Source organism: Tupaia chinensis, unplaced genomic scaffold (assembly GCF_000334495.1).
Source record: "Tupaia chinensis unplaced genomic scaffold, TupChi_1.0 Scaffold000196_1, whole genome shotgun sequence".
Taxonomy (NCBI): domain Eukaryota; kingdom Metazoa; phylum Chordata; class Mammalia; order Scandentia; family Tupaiidae; genus Tupaia; species Tupaia belangeri.
Genome location: NW_006159671.1, coordinates 2,864,146 through 2,882,271, shown reverse-complemented (window position 1 = coordinate 2,882,271; position 18,126 = coordinate 2,864,146). Strand labels below are relative to the sequence as shown.

Genomic DNA, 18,126 nt, shown 5'->3' with positions numbered 1-18,126 from the left:
CAGGCTAGGATCACTGTTATCATTATTTGGATGGGGAAATAGAGCCTCAGAGTGGTCAAGTGGATAGTTCAATGACACACAGCACTCTAGTCTTCTAATGTCTGGTCGCGCAATAAACAGCTCTCAGTAATAAGTCATACATTAAGGATAATGAAAGCTCTAAAACTTCATGCGAAGGGTAAAACAGTGCAGTGTCCTAAACAGTGAGAATGAATCCTCCAGCATACACAGGGCTTTGAGTTAGACATATTCTGGCTTTGGGAGCCAGGTAGATAAAAACTTCGTGGCCAGCCCTTGTTTTCCTCTGGGAGTAGAAGTTAACTTCAGAAGCTCATCACAGAGACAGAGACTCTCAGTCGCTGAGAACAAACGTAAGATGAGCAGCTAGCAGATGACAGGTAACTGCGGCCCTGGGAAGGGCTCCATTTGCATCTGTTTGGAAATATGTGTCAGGGCACTTAGTGCCAACTGCCTGTCAATTCTTACCTCCCTGTTAAGTAAGGTCTCCATTTTCCCAGTGCTGCACCAAATGAGATTAAGAAGGCTTCCCTGCAGCCTAATTACCAGCGAATGGCACCATTTCAGACAGGAAAAACAAAGTCGGAATGAGTATTTTATAGAACAGTCAGCATAGTGAAAGCAACGAGGTGGAAAACATCCGTGCCAGAAAGAGAAGGGTTGTCTGGAAGCAGGATCTGAATCTGCTTTATGCTGGAGTGAAAGCAGAACTCCCCCATTCCTGAGATGCAACAAAGATTTGGGAGGGGAAGGTGGGCTTCAAGGGGCAAAGGAAACCACTCCTTCCACTAAACTGACTCAGTCTGAATGCCATTATCTCTTCTAATCGCTGATACCAAAGTCCAGCAAACAGACGAGAATAAGCTCCCCGGAGAGTCAAAGTGTACCATTTCTGAATGGTCATGCACAGAAATGGTTTCCAAACTGGTATCCTCCTGGGTCCTGGAAGGTATCAGTGAAGTCTATAATCCAGAGATTCTGGAAACTCTTACTTCGTCACTGATTTTACTGTGCTTTTAGTTTATTGATAGGTCCATTAAAATGGAAAGTTAAGTATTACTAAATACATTCTGCTTTTTATAGAACAGCTGAAAACTCGAGTCTTCTTTCAAAGTGCCACTCAAATAATAATAATAAATGTTATAAAGCCATAGGACAAAGGGATATTAGAGGCTAACATAGCAGACAAAAGCAATAGAATTTTTTTAAAAAAAGAATTACTTATTTACTTTTATTATTACTATTATTATTTAAATTTGCTGTAGGGAACGTGTGCTCACCAGAGAGAGACAGAGAGAAAGAGAGAGAGAAAGAAAGCTGCCAGGTCTGGGACTCGAATCATGGTTGGCTATGTAGAAGTCCAGCACCTTAATCACTATGCCACCTGTCGCTGGCACTGAGTAATAGAATTTTTAGAAGACAGAAAACAAACGAATTGTCACTGCCCACAGGTAAGAGAACTAGAGCTAAAAGCCTGCAGTCACAGCCTTCATAGGAAGCAAGCCAACTCAGGCTTTGAAACGACAGAAAGTGCAGTTTGAGAGTCACCGGGTACTTCTATCGGCGAGACGTGAGGCTGGCACAGAGGGCGAAGACTCAGTTCAAGGACAGTCAGCTCCCGTCCGCTATGCCCCTCCCCTCCTGGTTTTCTGCGCAGGGACTGTCCTTTTCCAGTGGGTGACTATATCCTCACAGCAGGGGACAGAAGCTTCCTCCCCACAGAACTGAGTCAGAGACATTCCGGGGTGGGATGGAGAGACTGAGAGATATATGAAAAAGCAAAATGCATAACATGCTCATTGGAGAATCCAGATGGTGGTTTTATGGGTACTAACTTCTCGGTATGTTTAAAAGTTTTTGCAGTAAAATGTGAAAGGAAGAATACTTCCAGAACCCAATGTGTTCTCACCACTTCTGCTGCTGTCTCCTCGGCCCAAGGACCCCTCGCTTTAACTGGATTACTTTGATAGCTTGCTAAGTGTCTTCCGACTCAGTCTCTGCCCCTCAATGGAGCAAAGGAGGGTCTCCTTAAAACACATCATCTCCAGCTGACCCCGTAGCCTAGGTAACAAGAACTGGATCCCACATGGTTGACATCATTCATAATCCCGGCCCCAGCACCTTGAAAACATGCCAGGCACATGCGTGTGCATGTAGGCCCGAAATCCCAATAGAGTGGAGAGAGAGAGGATAAGAAACTGCAGAGTGACCATGCCCCCCTGGGGGCACTCTCTCCCTTTCTCTCTAGCAAGCACACGTGCCCTCTGACAAATTAAAAAAAAAAATAAAAGTTAAAAAACAAGTTATGTCATGCTCTTTGTTCAAAACCCTGTACACCCACCCACCATTTCTCTGGGACAGTGAACCACAGATCTCCCCCGAGAGCTTAACATTCCTACGGGACCCACATCTCATGACTGCTCCCCTCCCATGCCTGTGACAGCCATGTTGGTCTCCCGTTTCTCTGACACTGAGGCCCATTCCTGGTGCTGCACTTGGGGCTCCTTCCTTCTAGAATCATCTCCCAGATACCTAATGTCCTCCCTCTTCATGCTCTGCCCCATAGCTCATCTGCTTAATGAGGTTGGCCCAAGCATTCTTTTGAAATGGCAATGGCTCCCGCTGGCACTCCGACTCGCAGTCCCCTGCCCTGCTGCTCCTTCCCGACCCCGGATGGCACTTCTCCTCCTCTAACAAGCTATTGGGTCGTTGGGAAAGTCATGGTCCATTTTTTGCATAGGAAAACATGGAAAAACACATCGTGACTTTTCTGACAACCCAATATTTATTTCTCTGCTAGAGGATTCTGTTCTTTATGCACTCTTGTTTAACTAAGATTGCCAAATTTAACACATAAAAATGCAAGGCCCACAACTGCATCTGAATTGAAGAAGAACAATGAATACCTTCTTAGTATAATATCTCCCCTCCAGTGTCTGGAATAAGCTCAAACTAGAAAGTGTTGTTGTTTATGTGAAATTCTAATATGAATGAAGAATGTGTATTTTATCTGGCAACCCACCACACACACACACACATGTACACACACATGGGTACACACATGTACACAGGTACACGTGTAATCCTCGGGAGAGTCAGGCATCATCTACTTTGGTCCCTGATAGATCCTCAGTTCCGACAACATGGCTTTGACGTTGGAGAGATATATGTTGGAAGAATAAATGTTTAACCATTTCCTCAGGAGGAGCTTGAATAAAAAAGGAGTGATCAGGCCAGCAGGTGGTATGGAGGTCAAAGCAGCTCAATCCCACATGGCTGATTCTGAGGTCTGAGTCCTGGACCTGGTGGCTTGAAAACCACACTGGGCACATGTACTGGTCAAAGATCCCAAGAGAAGAATGGAGGAGAAGGGATCGTAGCATGGGCATCCATCTCCCTGAGGGGGAAGGGGAGTGATTTCTCACTTTTCCTCTCTCTGTGTCTCTCTCCAGGTGAATGCATCAGCCCTCTCTCCAGGTGAATGCATCAGCCCTATAGCAAATAGAAAGAAAGAGAGAAAGAGAGAAAGAAGAAGGGGAGAGAGAGAGAGAGAGAGAGGAAGAAAGGAAAGAAGGAAGGGAGGGAGGAAGGAAGGAAGGAGGGAGGGAGGAAGGAAGGAAGGAAGGAAGGAAGGAAGGAAGGAAGGAAGGAAGGAAGGAAGGAAGAAAGAGAAAGAAAGAAAAAGAAAGAAAGAATGAAGAGGAGAAAGAAAAGAAGAAAGAAAGAAAAAGATTCATAGACAACTGTTATCCAGGAAACAGGGGATCCAACAGAAGAGCACTAAGGACACCTCAGGTTAACAGTGTAAGACAGACCCGAGGAGGGGTAGACAGGTAGAAGAGTTAAATGAAACTGATACATCAGCTGGTGTGTGTATTGTGATGAGTTTTACCATTATGCAAGGGGGTCTGTTAAGGCTTTCTTAAGCGCTTAAGGTAACACAATGAAACACTTTGACAGTAAGGAAAATAGGAATAGTTACAAAAAAGGAAAAGTTACCACAGTATGCTACAATATTTCCATGATCATTATAAAGTAAATATTAAAGAGCAATTGACCCCTACTGTGGCATGACTAATGACACCGAAAGCAAAGGAGACAGAACACATACCCGTGGGTGGAAAAGACACCTCAAAGGTTAAATCATCCTCTTTCTACTCTTGCTCCACTGGGTTTGTAAGTATACCATGGAAAATGTATAAAATGTAACAACTAAGACAGGGCAATGAAGTTACACAATTTAGAAACTTGGAGATAATTACAAGAAGCCGCAGACAAAGCAGGCGATAATAGCTGCCTCTGGGGAAAACGCAGGAGAAAGAAAGTATGAAGGGGTGAAAAGGGATGAACACGTTCTCTTTGTGACCCTGTCTTACAGCACCATTTAACTAGCCATATACACAGATTTCCTTGAAAAATATACATTCAAATACCTGGCTCTTACTTAAAAAAACAGAAGCAAATGGGGAAAACAGAATTTTCAAAATGTCCAAAATAAGAAAAAATAATTAAATTGTAAGAAGATGCATGTGCTTCTGAGAGAGAGAGAGAGGGAGGGAGAGGGAGAGAGAGGGAGAGGGAGAGAGAGGGGGAGAGAAGAGAGGGGAGAAGGAGAAAGCTCCCTCTGATGGATGTGGTCACCCAGCAATATCATCCTCATTTTCTCATCCTGTTGGAATTTGGGGCATGCACACACATGCACCAAGCATGTTTTTTAAGCTGCTAGGCCAGGGATTCAAACTGTGATTAGCTATGCTAGATCTGGCTCCTTTAACTACCAGGCCAGAAAGCTGATCCAGGGAATTTTTTTTTTTTTAAACCAAGAAAATGATATATTACTATGAAAGCTTTTTGTAGACGAGCTTGCAGTCTTTCATATAATTTGCTATAGAGCAATCTAATTTTACCTGAAATCCCTATAAAATGAATGATACTTAACATAATTCAGAAATAGCAAATAATGGAACAGTTTTCAAACCTTAGGCACAATCTAGCTATCTATCTATTCTCTAGCATTTTAATAGTACTTTATGTTATAAAATCCTTTCTTGCCATTTAATTTTATTCTGTTTCTTTTCAAATTATTGTCCTATTATAGATTATTTGTTTTTCTCCCATCACCAAACAAAGTTATCATAATATCCTTAGATAAGACCATGACATTAATTTAGAAACTCAAAGCTTTGTTATTTGTATTATTTCCTATTTGTTTTAGTATCTTTTCTATGTTTCTGACCCTGGAATGCTTACAAACTTCAATATTTCTCTTCCAGAAACTTCTTTCCAAGATCACAACTTCTTGTTGCTGCTTTCTTTTCTATTATTTCTCCAAACTTTTCATTGCCTGATCACTGTATTTCCTATCATCCTAATTAGCTCCAACACCTTCCTTGAGACACAGAGACAAAGTGTTCTTCTTTCATTCTATTTTTAAATCATTCTCAGTCCCAACTATACTAAGGGAAAAATTCTTTTAAAACCTTTATGACCAGATCAATTTCATGATATTGAAACAGTTCATGAGCAAATGAACTATTTGTAAAGGTGAATCTCACTTGTATATGTATGGTCTTTTAAACATTCTTTGTTTTTATCTTCTATACACTTATAATCTGTGTGGCATCCTTTAGACAGTTGGACCTCTTCTGCATTAAAAGTCATCTTTTTACTGACTGTCTAATCCCACCGTTCATTTTCCATAATGAGTAGGCGAAACTTGGAGATCACTTCCAAATTGTTCACCCTCAAAGACGAAGTCCAGAAGAAGGAAACAATTCACGACTGGGCCTCTGCCCTTGCTGTAGGGCTGGTCACACGCTGAGTTATGAAAGAGCTTATTGTTCCACACAGCCACCCCGAGGTCCCCGAAGGAAGCAGGACACAAACGGTGTTTATAACTAATAACTAATGCCCAAGGCGAGGCCTCGCCAGGAAAGGCTGCTAAGCTCACTCTGTTTTCAGACATCAATTCCCAAAGCTCCCATGTTGCCTTTGCTCTTCAGTTTACATTCACCACCAAAAGTTCTAGAAACTCATCCTTGCAAAGTTTATACTGTAATGTTTTTTACCAGTTCATCTTCTCTTTTTTATATTGCCACAATTATATTTTCATAGTCTCTTACATAGTTTTGTTCATGATTTGCTAAAGTCTTTCCTGTGTGTGGTGGGTATGTGAGAGTGTAAGTACAGGGGCATTATATACACGTGTGTTTGGAGATACCACTTATGTAAATGTATCCCATCTGCTATAAATATGTATACATCACTGCCACGTCTTTTTCTCTTCAACCATTGTATGGTAGAAGGATGTCGTATGCCTAATCAGGTCCTGGGTGGCTCACTGGGACAACTCACTCTTTGTTGACTCAGTCCACCTCTCTCCAGTGATGTCTATTTTCTTAAGACAAACTCCACTGTAGGAATTCTCATTGTTGGGGTTTCTTGGCCACTTCGTTTTCTCTCCCCAGCAATCCACTGCAGGAGCTGACACTTTTCTGTGTGTAGGGATGTCTTCTCACATCCCAGGGACTTCCCTGCATAGCTGTCTCTCTCCCTGCCTATGAGAAACCATGGATTTTCTGACAAACACCTTCGCCTGTCCTTTTTATCCCAAGCTACACTATGGGACTGAAGGAGCACCCATGTTCACGGCTCATTGACAAGTCTGGTTTTATTTGCTGGCTCTTGATTTCTAGTTTGGCTAAACCTTCAGAATGCATTTGTTTACATCAGGGCCTCACATACCGCTCCATCCTGACTTATTCATCAAAGGGCCATTGCTGTTGGCAGCATGAAGCCATGTCTCCCTATTGTTCAGGTCCAGGACACAAAGCTGGCTGTGGAGAACTCACGGCCACTGTGTTCCTCCCATCCTTTTGTCTTACACGTCCTCTTTTCTTTGTTCTTCCATCTTGCCTGGCTGCTCAAAGCTCCTTCCTGCCACTTTCTGACTCAGTCCCCGAGAATCTAGCAGCTCACATAGGAAAATTTCATAATTAATGTCTAAATCACATTACTGCCTCCATGTTCTATTAATACGCCTGTCCTCTCACTTCAGTGTAGAATATGGTTACTGCCATTTTAAAAAATTAGGAATGGATATTTCATCTTTGGCCTATTTGTTTCTCAAAAGTACTCGTCAAAAGTATGACTGTTAGGGCTTGGCGATCTCAGCACTGAGATCTGTGTGCCTGGGTGTGCTGTCCGCCTGCTTCAACCTGGCAGTGGTCTTTGTCTTTGAAGTAAGACATCAGCACCTTCAAAGCTTCCCTCTATCTTCCTGGTTATTTTTATTAATTTTTAAGAAAATTCTCCTTTATATCTTTTCTAGTGCTTTACACCATTTCACAAGAAATTCCAGTATCCCCTCTTCCTCCTCTGTCTCTCTGGTTCTCAAAACGGTCTTCAGTAGAGATTTAATTTTGCCTGATCTTCCTTTCTTCCACTTTATCTCAATCTCTGATAGCTCTTGTTTCTGACAGAATTTTTTTTTAACCTTTGTTGGGGTTTGTTATCTCTGCTCCCCATGTTATTTTTATTCCTTCTTGGATGTCTATTTTTATATCACTTTATTTCCAATGTGTTGATACTCTGAAGCAACATCAGTTTCTCTCTCTACATGCACCATATTTTAAAGTTCTCTCTCTCTTTTTTTTTTTGGAGAGGTTTTTCGCTATAGGGTGCATGTGCTTGCCAGACAGACAGAGACATAGAGACAGAAAGCGAGAAATCACCCCCCCCCAGGGGGGATGGTCATGCTGCAATCCCTTCTCCATTCTCCTCTCGGGATCTTGGGCATGCACGCACATGCGCCCGGCGAGAGTTTTAAGTCACTGGGTCTGGGATGCGAACCGCGGTCGATACATGGGAGTCAGGCGACATAGCCATTACGCTAACTGCTAGTTCCCAAAGTTCTCTTTCTTATAATAGAATGTTAACCATCTTCCATGAACCTTTTTTGGACCTGTTCTGATAAAGGTTTGCAAAAGATGGTATGCACGCATACCTTCAGCCTTGGTCTTTGAGAAACAAAGAGCTTTGCAAAAGTTTCCTGGGGTAAATTATCTGAGTCCCAAATAAAAGTAGGATTTTGCTACAGAAAGAAATAGTAGAAGGCATCCCAAGGGGAGGGAAAAACAGGTGCATATGGACAAAAATGTAAGGTGGCATGATCTGTGTCTTTCATGAGTCGTTTGCCAGGAACACAGCTAAAATGTGAGAGGGTTGGGGACAGACTGGTAGAACACAGGGCTGGTGAGGTACATGGTGACCCGGGGTAAGAAGAACTTGAAAGCTTTCCTCTGCACAGGGCGTAGAGAAGGTTATTAACGGGTTTAAGCAAGGAGTTGTCACGACCAGATTTAAAGTACATAGACTCTTAGACTCACAGAGAAGTCAAGACTTGGAGCAAGAGAAATTAGATCAGAGGCTTTTAAAGTATTTAGGGGAAAATGTGGAAATGGTAGATCTTGAGATAAAAGACAGGGACAATTAGAAGCAGTCTTTTTTTTTTTTTTTTTTTAGTTTTTTTGTTATAGGCATATTGGCCGAGACAGAGAAAGAGACAGAGAGAGACAGAGAGAGACAGAGAGGGAAAGTGAGAAATCAGCCCCAAGGTGGGGAGGTGATCACACTGTAATCCTGTCTCCGTCATCCTCTCAGAATTTCGGGCACACATGCATATGTGCCAAGTGTGATTTTCAACCAACCAGGTATGCTTTTTTTTTTTTTTTTTGAGTTTTTTTGCTATAGGGCATATGTGCTCACCAGAAAGACCGAGACAGAGAGACAGAAAGTAAGAAATCTCACCTCCCAAGGGGGATGACCACGCCGCAATCCCTTCTCCTCCATTCTCCTCTCAGGATCTTAGGCACACATGCACACGCACCTGGCATGAGTTTAAGCCACCGGGTCCAGGACTTGAACCACGGTTGACTACATGGTAGTCCAGCAACATAGCCATTACGCCAACTGCTGGTCCCAAACTAGAAAAGATCTTTCTGTTGCACCCTCACCTCCAAGTCACCAGACAAATATCTCTTTCTTTGACTTTGAGTTTGCTCTGCAGGAGATGACATGACGTTTGAAGCATCGTGTTTTAGCTCCTTATTTTGAAATCTTGTCCAGCCCTGTGTACCACACCACCTAGCTACGGAATCCCAAGTATTGCAATGGCTTGTTCTTGGGACTGAGCTAAAGGAAATCTTAGGAATAAAGGAAGGTTTGAGGAATATCTTAGAACATGTCGCTTTGGACAAAGGAAGGGCAGAATGGACTCAAAGCAAGACCGATAAGCTCAAAAGGCAACCCCAGCTGGTAAGCTGTTCCCAGTTCTAATAAGCTTTAATTTCCGGTAACTCTCAAATCAAATCCACACTTCTTACTCTCATCACCAAAGATCAATTCCAAGCTCTTTCCTGAATAGATAATAATTGCTTCTAATTGTCTTCCTTTCTTTTCAGGGGTTCTGCACACACTGCTACAAAACTGAACCTGTCCTTTACTGAAAAATCTTTGATATGCACTTCTGGGTTCTTTAAAAGATAGCTGGAAACCAACCTTTCAGCTTTCTTCCCTATATATGTATAGATCTACCTTATGTAAGCACCAGCCAGCTATGTTACTCGCTGTCTCCTGAGTACTGTCATTTTTAAAAATAGAATATATTCCCCTTGCTGACGGGTCAAATGCCATCCCAAGTCTCCTTTGATGGACACGTTCATGGTTTGCATGCCTTCCTACAGCCAATTCAGGTTATTTGTTTTTCCTTTGAATCACTCATGTAATTTTTAGAAATTCTCCTTTATTCTAATTCTCTGTCTTACATTATGTAGAAGGAACAAGAAAAAAGATACGAGAGCTGTTCCCAAAGTTTGTGGAAAATGTATATCATGAGAAAGCTCTGCCTGAATTTCAATTGTTTTTTGTATCAAAATAAACTTAGACTTTGATTCCATTTTTCCTCCAGTTTTTCAAAGTTCCCTTATAAATACTAACTGTAAGCAAGGCATCTTACCCTATATTTTATCATCCATATTGCCAACACTAGGCTCTTTGTGCTTTTTACTCATGTTTACTAAGCAACTACAACGCGACAGATAATATATGAACTGCAGGCGAACTCTGTGGAGTGACTCTCACACCTCCTTCTGTTTACGCAGCTTCGAAGTCTATGAGGGAGCAGAAGTGAAGCCAGTGAATGCAGATGTGACGACTGCCATTCAGGGCCAGTCCAGGTAGCCAAGGGATCAGAAAACCTGGTGGAAAAGTCCATCTGGGCTCACGGACTCGGTGGCCGCTCTCAATCTCCCTCTTCCTTTTGGCTTTTACTCTAGAGAAAAGGAAATCTAAAAACAAACTGTCGTAGCTTTCCTTGCAGTGGGTGTGGCTACAGAACTCTACAGGCCAGCACGGTTAGATGTTTGGAAAGAAGCCGTGACACCACCACTCCTACTGCTTCCTGCCTTAAACTCACTCACTTCGACTCCGGCATGAGCAGCCGTATTGGGACTCTGAGGGAAGAAATGGAACGAGGTGATTGCTCTAAGGACAGCAGGGAGAAGGCAGAGGGGGCCCTGTGTGGTCAACGCGAGCTCCAAGTGGCTGCACCAACAGCCTCAGTAACTGGTCTCTGGACCTCACGGTGCATGGTGGTCATGACACAGGCTGCAGTTTTATGTTCATGCACTAAAGGAACCCCAATGGGTCTAAGGAACACAGAGCGCACGGAAGCCCAAGTAGGCTGCCTGGAGAAGGACTCCTTAGTGCTGAACCTGGAAGGAGAGTCCATGCTAACCTGACAAGGAAGTCAGAGGCAGCAGCAGGTGCAAAGAACGTTCCTGCCCCGGGAGCGGAGTGGGCTCAGACCCGAATGTGAGGCACTCCGGGTGCACTGAAGATCCAGCAGAAGTGCATGTGGTGATAAAGGTGAAGCGAACGAAGGGCATGACGCCATCGCTCGGGCCTGAGAGCTGGGCAGGACCCTCGTAGCACCACGAAGGGGCTCTTGTCCCTATATTCAATGCAATGCCCTTTGGGACTGTGAGGAGGGAAACAACATATTTATAAGTTTGTTCTAGCTGCACGGTGGTGACTAGATAGAAAGGACACACGAGCAAACATGGCAGGGCCAGTTTGGAGTGGTCCAGGCTAAAGGTCGACTGGCTCGGCGGTGCTCAAGTATTCCTCACAGTATTCCAACAACTTCCTTCGCATCTCCCACCAGATTTACTTCCCAGAATGCACCACTGACAGGACTAGCAGTTGGTGTAATGGCTATGTTGCCAGACTCCTATGTAGTTGCCAGCAGTTTGAGTCCTGGATCTGGTGGCTTACTCACACCAGATGCATGTGCGTGCATGCCCAAGATCTGGAGAGGAGAATGAAGGAGAAGGGATTGCGGCATGGCCATCCCCCCTGGGGGTGACTTCTCGCTTTCTGTCTCTCTGTCTCTCTCTCTATCTTTCTGGCGAACGCACGCGACCTATAGCAAAAACCTCTCAATAAAGAAAAGAATACACCACTGACTTATACATGGGACTCAGGCCATCCTCTCTGACATGATTTATAGCACACGGAGTGGGTAGGGTGTACTTAACCTGTCTGACAGAAGAGAAAACATGAAACATAGTAGGAAACTGTCTCACTAAACGTTTCATCTCTTGAGAGCATGCCTTCATGTCATGCCAAGTTAGGAAAGGCCTTGTCATCATTAATGTGCTCAATCGAAAGTGTCCCTTATTTACTAAGTTTCTTTCTTTCATAAGAGATAGCAAGACAAAGACACGTACTCTCATGCAGTGATCCTTCTCGAACCATGCTAGCTGGTTGGGATCACAGGCACATGTGCGTGCTCCCAACATGGACAGGTTGACCCAAGAGATGAACTCTTGTCATCCATGTGGCTTCCAGCACGCACCACCACACCGCTGCGGTTGGGCCAAAGTGCTTATTTCATAACTTGGTCAGAATTCACAGGTGAAAAATAATGCTTTTCTGTTCAGTAATTTCAAAGAATGTATAAAGTCCAACATATATTTTTTTAATGTAGGGCCATCATACCCCCCAGGACATTGAACTTTCTCTGTTTCAGCAGGTTAACTATTGGCTATAAGTTGATCCCCTAAAAAGCATCTGTGTCAAGTTAGTGTCAATCCCAGTAAAAAAGGACTCTGTGCTTTTTACTCTATTTCAATAATGATAAAAATTACATATGTGTGTGTGTATGTGTGTGTGTGTATATATATATATATATATATATTGTTATTTCAATTTTTTCCACTAAGATTTTAGTGTATTTTGACACGGCCTTCTCCCCTGGGGAGTGCTTTCTTTCTCTCTCTCTGGCAAGTCCTCCAGCAAATTGGAAAAAAAGTCACAGATAAACTCCCACCATTTCCCTAGTGACTGGCCACAGCCTCTGGCACATAGCCGATATTTAACATACCAAACATGTAACCAGTAAAACAATAACCAATACTTACTCAGCAATTACTAATTAGTAGGCATTGTGCTAAGGACATTGAATGCAAAACTCATTTTATTTTCACACTGGTTTCATGAAGTAGTTACAATCACTATCTCTAGTTTACAGCTGAAATGTGACTTGGAAATATTGATATATTTAATCCCAAACCGTAGCTGAGCTGGGATTCAAATTTAAACTACTTGTAATTATATAATACCGCTTCTCTCAAGTACATGAATGAGGGCATAAGTGAATGACTGGATCGGTTCGGTTTTCTGGCATCTCACTAGGCAGCATAAAAGCTCGATTCTCAAGGAGTACAAACCCTAGACTAATTTTACAATATAAAATCACTTATTCATATGTAGTAATTACTGTAGCACATATATACATACATATATATATATGTATATATATATATATAAAACAATGGTTCTTATCCCATGAGACACTTGGCAATTTCCAGAATTATTTTAGGTTCTCACAAATGGGGCAGAGGCGGCTACACTGGCATCTACTGAGTAAAGGCCAAGGGTACTACAGAATTCTTCTAATACATAGAACAGCCCTAACCCCTCCCTCCAAAAGAAAATAACTCATCCAATTTGTAAACAGTGCTGAGTTTGAGAAACCCTGTTCCATACTGTATCGTATGACTGCTCGCATGAAACCATTCTGCAACCTTTCTTGTAAAATGGAAAGGAAAAAAACCCAGTGTAATCATTTTCCCAGTCTCAACCACAATTCGTTGCTTCTCCCGTCACTTGGGCATTCTCTGAAGTGTTGCTTTTACTACCACAAGGTGAGGGAACATGTGAGACTCGCACAATCATGTCACTGTGAGAATAATGAGGAAAGCAGAGCAGATGTGGCTGTCTCCCTTTTCTTGTCGAGCAGCAGTGCCCTGCTGAAAGAGAGAGCTAAAATCTATACCGTTCCCTGCCGCAGAGGCACGGCCTTAAAGACAGGCCAGCCACGTGATCCACAAGAAGCCACTAAACCATTCCACACTAGCCACTAGCCGCCCAGCTACTCTACACTATAATACTCTTAACGAAGAGGAATAACACATTTCACTGAGAGATCCCGATGTCATTCAGCATCTGTTTCAAAGGGACTAACCAGGGACCAGGCTGTTTTCCACTCCTGAACGCCTGTCCAGGAAACCCACAGCGAAGTTGCAGCTGTTGAACTCAGACACCAGGTGGCAGCAGCACATAAGTGCGTGGGTTTGTCCTTGAACAAAAATTTAGTGCTGCATTATTTAAATTCTATTGGAACAAAAGAAGTAAACATGTTCCCCCCCAACATTTATCACCATTACCTCACATTTATTTTACTGGTCTGAAAACTATTAGAATGCTTTTGTCTTCAGAATAAAACTACTTTTCACTTCAGACTGTCTCTGTGTGTGAGACTAACAATGCTTTATGTGCGGTAACAAATGTGTGTATTACGAATACATGTATATACACACTGATCATGAACATATAATTATGCATATACACAAAAATTCATATATTATATAGAATTATATACATTATGTACATGAGATATTTGATTATGATGGTGGATATAGGATGAAAAAGTAAAAGTTACTTTCTATAGAGCACTTGGTCTCATTTAACACTTTCCACAGTCTTATGAGGAAGGGCAGTTTGGTTGCCACGGATCAGAGACAGTGAGTAATTTGGCCAAAATCACACACTGTAATGAGCTTTTGGAAAGAAGGAATTTATCTTACTATTGTCCCTTCTAGTCTCCCTTACCAAACATACACAAGTGCCCAAAAAACATCAGTTGTGAGAATAACTCATACCCTTCTCATGGTGGTAAAGAAAAAGAATTCTGGGAGCCAGCAGATGACATAGTGGTTAAATCGCTGGACTCCCACATGGCTGACTGCAGTTTGAGACCTGGGCCCAGTGGCTTGAAAATCACAGCGGGTATGTGTGTGCGCATGTCCAAGATCCAAGAAGAATGGAAGAGAAGGGACTGCAGCATGGGCAAAACCCCCAGGGAGGGGATTTCTCACATTCCTCCTCACCATCTCTGTCTCTCTCTGTCTCTCTCCAGCAAGCATAAACATCCTAAGGCAAAGAACTCTGAAAGAAAGAAAGAAAGAGAGAAAGAAAGAAAGAAAGAAAGAAAGAAAGAAAGAAAGAAAGAAAGAAAGAAAGAAAGAAAGAAAGAAAGAAGAAAGAAAGGGGACAACAGAAGTAATTACTGACATACTCATTAAAACATGGATTATCAGACCTCATCCCAGACTAAGGACGTCAGAGTTTCTCATGGCAGGTAATTTTCTTCAAGCTCTATGGGTCATTCTAGAATGCAGCCATTGTTGAGAATCTAGAGGGCAGTGACGATGATAGACAGAAAGATCTTGAGTAGTTGAAGAAGCTGTTCTCACTTCTTTTTGACAAATTGTTCTAGGATAAAACTGAAAATACCCAATAGCTCTAGAGAAGCCATGAGGTGATGTCTGGCGATGAAGGAGATGCAACTTTGGATGACCACGTTGACAACGACCCAGGTATTTCTGTCCACTCCATTTCTGATACATCTGTGATTTTAAGGACAGAGACAAAAATCTATTTTTGTCTGTTTCCACTATCTCCATGCAAGGCTAAAATTCACAGAAGTTAATGGCGATAGTTAGAATCATTTCTGTCCTCCCTTATGGAATATCTTCTAGAACCTCAACAAAATGTTCAAGAAATGTCTTGAGAAGTAATTTATTAATACAAATCCTGGGACCAGCAGATGGCATAATGGTTACATAACTGGACTCCCATGTAGTCAACTGTGGTTTGAGTCCTGGACCCAGAGGCTTAAAAATCTTACACCAGGCACATGTGTGTGTGTGACCAAAATCCCCAGAGGAGAACAGAGGTGAATGGACTGTGGCATGGCCATCCCCCTGGGGAGGGGGGCTGATTTTTCACTTTCTGTTTCTATCTCTCTGGCAAGAGCACATGCCCTATAACAAAAACCACTCTAAAAATAATAATGATAATATAAAATTACTAGGTTTAATACCAATCTTTACCTATAGAAAATAAGCAACAACTTCTTGCTGCATAAACAAGTGGGTAAAAACCCATTTGCTAATAAATAGGTAGATGAGTGGACATGGGATGAGTTATCAAGCAATGAGCTACGTGGCTGGTCTGTGGGCTAGTCTTGAGAAATCTGCTTCTAGTCATTCTTGTAATGTCTACCAGTGTTTCGATCTGGCCAAGTATTTTAGAAATAATAAGGATAGATGGTGGACATCTCGACTAGTTTCTTCTCAGAGTTGTTTTTGTCTTTTGTTTTAACTCATCTCATGTAAAGGTAGATCTGGTTTCAAAAATGAAAGTTTTCTTTCTGACAAGTTTTATAATTATTTGTACACAATAAGAGATATAATTAGGAACCTTGCAAGCATTTCTGAGGTGGCTGCCACAGAAGCAGACTCTGTCTTCGAAAAGAGATAACGAGAGAGTCATTTTTTGTTTTGGTTTGTTTTTAACCAAAGATCCCTGTAAAAAACAACAAGTACCTAGGGTACTTACCAAGACGGCCTTGTTTGTACTACACTCCTGCATGTTCAGAATCAGTGTCAGGTCACTATGCATTATTCATAGGGCAGATCACCACGACAACAATTCCTGAATGTGCTAAAATGTTGACATCTTCTAGAATCACAATGCCATTCCCCCAGAAAACTAAAGTCATGTATGTCCACAGGCTTTTGGTCACGTACATTCCTGTAGACTCATCACTCTAAGGAGGGGCATGAGGAAGGTTTTCTAGCAGCCCTTCCATGAGGGCAGTGTACCATCCATACTTCCAACAGCAGAGTTTAGAGCAGAACACTCAAGCACTGCAGATACAGTAACAGAAGTAAAGATGGAGACGCTCTCAGCCAAGAATCCCTAAAGAAGCTCGGAATCTATACATGAATCGTCAAGGCACAGCTGTGGAGGTGACGGGGGCATTCTCCGAGTCTCGAGACATCAGCAAAGTCCTTTAATCAACACGTACATCGTTCTGTATATAATATTGTTTTCGAATATTAAGCAGCTGGTGATTCAGTGCCATCTGGCACTTCCTGCTTAAGCACAGTTCTGATACAATGAGAATGTGTCAGGAGTAAGAAAAACTCATTTCCAATGAGGATGCTATGTCAGAGTGAGTCCGGGAGCAGGGCAGGAATGTGAGAGAGGACAGACTACCCCTTCACCCAGGAGGAAGAGTGAAAGAGGAGGTGGTAGGACTCCGAAGGCTTTGTGCCGTGGACCTGCTTAGTCCAGGTAGGCTGTAGGATGTACTTTCTGAATTCTGTGATCTGTGTGTGTGTTTGCTTCTTCCCTCAGCAATGATGTGACATGTGGGACCGTGATCCACAGAGTAGGTTGAGCTTCAATGTCAAACAACCTGTCCTCGTCAGTCAGTGTCCCTGAGATGGAGAATTTGAAGTGTAATAGAGGAATTTTGGAGTTTCCTATGTTTTTTGTTTTTTGTTTTTTCCTCTAAAAATGAGGATGCCTTTGCAATCTAACCATAGGATTTTTCCTGTGCCGGGTTCACTGGAGCCTTCTCTGGCCATGTCACAACATGCAAATCATCTGCAAATGACTAACTTAGGAATACAGATTTAAAACCAGAGACACGTTTTCCAGAGAGTGCATGTACTCACCAGAACCAGGGCTCCAGCTTATAGTCCATTCCAAAATATGCATTTTTTTTTCTTTATATTATGCTGAAGGGCCAGCAAGTAGCGTGGTGGTTAAGGTGCTACCCTCCCACATGACCGACTCCCAGACTCAGCACCTTGAAAATCACACTGGGTGCATGGGCGTGTATGCCCAAGGTCCAGGGAGAAAAAGGGACTGAGGAGTGTCCATTGCCCCGTAGGGGGTGATTTCTCATGTTCTCTCTCACTGTCTTCAGAGAGCACATGCACACTATGAAAAAAAAAATTAAAACAAAGAAATTAACATGAAAGTATCATGCTGAAACAATTTATCAGCAAAGCAGACTGAGAAGTGATTGATCCAAAACATAATATGTGCTCCATAGGACCTAAGTGATTAGGGTACAGGACAACTGGTGTACTCATTCGATCTAAAGCCTGATGTTTGCTTGGGCCAGTGCACCCTGGCCATTGGTAGAGAAAGCTCCTGTCCTGCTGTGCTTTCTGAATACCAAAATGAGCCTATTCCTATTTCTACAAGCAAGAGACCTATAGACCTAGATGTCCTGAGGGGAAACTACTTTGCTACATTATTTTAAAAAAATATTTACTGGCCCAGTCCCTCAGCCAAGTGGTTAAGGGAGTAAGATCCCACATGGCCAACTGTGGTTTGAATCCTGGCTCTGGCAGCTTGAAAAATACACCGGGAACATGTGTACATGCCCCAAATCCCAACAGGATAGAAAAATGGAGGAGAAGGAGGTGCAGTATGACCACTCCCCACTGGGAGATGCTTTCTTCCTCTCCCGCCTCTCTGTATCTTTCTCATAAGTGCACATGCTTTCTGCGTAGAAGAAAAAAAAAATCTTAATATTGTATTTTGGGACTTTGTACTATATTACCTTCAGTTAAATACTAAACCTCAGGGAGTTTATTACATATCATTAATTCAAAGCAG

The 18,126-nt window shown here is 42.5% G+C and overlaps 1 protein-coding gene and 1 long non-coding RNA gene across 5 annotated transcripts in view; one reads left to right on the top strand and one right to left on the bottom strand.

Annotated features, from left to right (window-relative positions):
• Positions 1-18,126, bottom strand: part of GAS2 (growth arrest specific 2) — a 136,266-nt gene that overhangs the window by 15,836 nt on the left and 102,304 nt on the right. The gene's annotated exons all lie outside the window — the stretch shown is intronic.
• Positions 14,771-18,126, top strand: part of LOC102497089 (uncharacterized) — a 31,303-nt gene continuing 27,947 nt past the window's right edge. For 2 of the 4 annotated variants that reach the window (XR_001370259.2, XR_001370260.2), the window contains exon 1: positions 14,771-15,020. This is a non-coding gene — a long non-coding RNA (uncharacterized LOC102497089). The remainder of the gene's footprint in view (positions 15,021-18,126) is intronic. The other 2 variants (XR_334303.3, XR_001370258.2) reach the window with 2 other exon arrangements.